Below are 3330 nucleotides of genomic sequence, written 5' to 3'. Positions count from 1 at the left end.
AGGCCTGGGGTGAAACCATGCAGATGCAATCCGTGCAGAAAGAGTAGGGGACAAAGCCAACCATCAAGTCCAGAAGCAGAACATTTTGTCAGAGGGGCACAACAGGATCACTCCCAAGGGCAGCAGCAGGAAAAAGCTGAGCACAGCAGCCAGACCCAAGCCAGGCACCACAGGATAAATCCAAACTTTGTAGCTTTGCACCTGAATTTCAGTAGGTGCTAAGGTTACAACTGCACAAAAGCTCTACAACAAACATAGAAGACACTGTTCCTTCAACTAGAAGGAGCAAAATGCAATCTCAGACCCCAAGCCCACCCGTAACAAGTGCAGAGGACAGTAACACAGGAAAAACTGGAAAACACACAGCAGAAATCAAAGAATCAACAGCTGCTGGAATAAAGAAACAACTGCAGAAAGGTATAGAAAAACTCAGATTTGAAATGAAAAAAGAAATCCCTGAATTAATAGCATCTGCAGTAAAGAATCAAATGCAGAAACATATGGAAGAAACCCAATGCCCACCCAGAAAAAGTGCACAGGACACTAGCTGAGCTCAAATGTATGAATTAATAGCGTCTGTAGCAGAAAGTTATAGTCTAAAGCAGAAAGTTATAGAGGAACTCAGAGCTGAATTCTTTTCTACTAGCTCAGCTCAAATGTATTAATTAAAATCATCAATAGTAAATAAGCAAAAGCAGAAAGTTATAGAGGAACTGAGAGCAGAATTCTTTATTGAAACAAAAAAAAAGAATTCATTAAACTCATAGCATCTGGAGTAAAGAATCAACTACAGAAACATAGGGAGGAAACCCAATCTGAAGAAAACACTGCAGTAAAAGAATTAACAACTGCTTCTAAAGAAGACATTGATTTAAAAAAAATAGAAGAGATCAGAAGAATGATGGATTTCTTGAATGAGCAATACAGGAAAGAAATAGATCGCATGCAGCAGACTCAAAGAGATATAGAGGAACTTAAAAACTCAATCACAAGCTTGAAAAATTGTTTAAGTGAAAGTGAAGACAGAGTTTCAGAACTTGAAGATGCTGGTGCACCTAGTGAAAAGTTAAGAAACGATATCTTAAAAACAACTAGGATACAGGAAAAAATAATCCATCAACTGTAAGACGATGTCAAGATGAAAAACGTGAGATAAATACGAATCAATGAGAAAAAAGGAGTCAATACAAAGGACATTTAAGAAAATATGGGCAAAAGTAATAGCAGAAAACTTCCCAAATATGAGGAAACAATTTAACATCCAGTAAAGCAAAGCATGCAGAATGCCAAGTAACCTCAACCCAATGAAAAACACACCAAGATATATAATAGTCAAGATCCCAGAAATTTAGCATAAGAATAATATACTGAAAGCTGCTAGAGAAAAGAAGCAGATCACATTCAAAGGAAAACCCATCAGAGTAATGGCCAACTTTTCTTCACAAACCATGAAGGCAAGAAGAGCATGGAGCAGAGTACTTCAAGTCCTCTATGAAAACAAATTCCAACCCAGACTACTATACCCTGCAAAACTCCCTTCAAGTTTGATGGAGAAGTTAAATACTTTCATGACAAAGAACAACTAAAGAATTTCATGATGGCAAAACCAACCCTACAAGTACTGAAAGATGTTCTAGAGAAGGACCAAAATGATCAGAAATCCAGGAATGAGATCAGAAACAACCAAATAAAAAAAGCAAAGAATAAAGCACAGGAGAAAATGAGTAAAAGACAACAGGTAAATAACATGTCAATCATAAGTAAATACATCTCAATTCTAAGCATCAATGTAAATGGACTCAATTCACCAATTAAGAGAAATAGACTGGCACAGTGGTATAGGAAACAAAATCCAACAATATGCTGCATAAAAGAAACAAATTTCACTTATAGAGACATTTATAGACTGAAAGTCAAATGATGGAACACAATACTACATGCCAGAGCACCCCAGAGAAAGGCAAGGTTAGCAATTCTACTCTCAGACAGTCTCAACTTCAAACCAACAATGATCAAGCAAAATAAAGAAGGCCACTATATACTGGTTAGGGGAAAAATTCAAGAGGAAGAGGTAACATTCATAAATATGTATGCACTAAACACGGGAGCACCCAACTATATAAAGCAAATCTTAATGGAAATGAAAAATCTAATATCCAATACCACAATTTTGACAGGAGACCTTAACACCCCCTTATCTCCAAAAGATAGGTCAACGAGACAAAAACTCAGCAAAGAAATAACAGAACTGAAGCAGAGTTTGAAACAAATGGACTTGGTGCACATATACAAAAGTTCCATCCAAACACAGCTCAATACACAATTTTCTCAGCTGCACATGGGTCATTTTCTAAAACAGACCATGTACTGATGTATAAGTCATGCTTAAGTATATGCAAGACAATAGAAATTATCCCATGCATATTATCTGAACACTGCGATGAAACTGGAAATAAATGACAAAAGAAACCAGCAACAATCCCTAAATACATGGAAATTAAATGACACCCTACTGAGCAAACAATGGGTCACAGATGAAATTAAGCAAGAAATTCAACAATATCTACAATTCAATGAAAATTCAAGCACAGCTTATCCGAATTTATGGGATACGATGAAAGCAGTTCTCAGAGGGAAATTCAGGGCTGTGAACTCACACATAAGGAAAACAGAATGGGAACAAATAACCACCCTAATGCTGAAACTCAAACAACTAGAAGAGAAAGAACAAACCAACCCAGAGCCCAAAGAGGGGAAGAAATCATAAAGATTAAAGCAGAAATTAATTCAATTTGGAAGAAGAAAACAGTACAAAGAATTAACGAAACAAAAAGCTGATTCTTTGAAAGATTAAATAAAATCAATAAGCCCCTAGATAACCACATCAAAGAGATGTAAGAAAAAATTCAAATACAAGCAATAAAGACAGAAATGGGTGTAATTGCCACAGACTCAGTGGAAATTCAGAAGATTATCAATAGCTACTTTGAGAATCTTATTCTCACAGAATAGAAGACACAGAAGAAATGGACAGATTCCTAGAAAGGTACAAATTACCAAAACTGAATCAGCAAGATATAACAAATCTCAGTAAAACAATAACAGCAAATTAAATATGAGATGTAATAAGAAACCTACCGACAAAGAAAAGTCCAGATCCAGAAAAATTCACAGCTAAATTCTACAAGAAATTTATGGAAGATGTCATCCCTATACTCCTCAAACTCTTCAGTGAAATTGAAAAGGAAGCAATCCTCCAAAATCATTCTGGGAGGTAAGTATTATACTGATACCAAAACCAGGGAAAGATGCAATTAAGAAAGAGAATTA

At 35.9% G+C, this 3330-nt stretch overlaps 1 pseudogene; it reads left to right on the top strand.

Annotated features, from left to right (window-relative positions):
- The window catches only part of LOC101579902, a 137875-nt pseudogene that overhangs the window by 6373 nt on the left and 128172 nt on the right, over window positions 1-3330 (top strand).

Source organism: Octodon degus, unplaced genomic scaffold (genome assembly GCF_000260255.1).
Source record: "Octodon degus isolate 3935 unplaced genomic scaffold, OctDeg1.0 scaffold00016, whole genome shotgun sequence".
Taxonomy (NCBI): domain Eukaryota; kingdom Metazoa; phylum Chordata; class Mammalia; order Rodentia; family Octodontidae; genus Octodon; species Octodon degus.
Note: the sequence above shows the minus strand (reverse complement) of the source record. Positions and strands in the feature narration are given on the sequence as shown.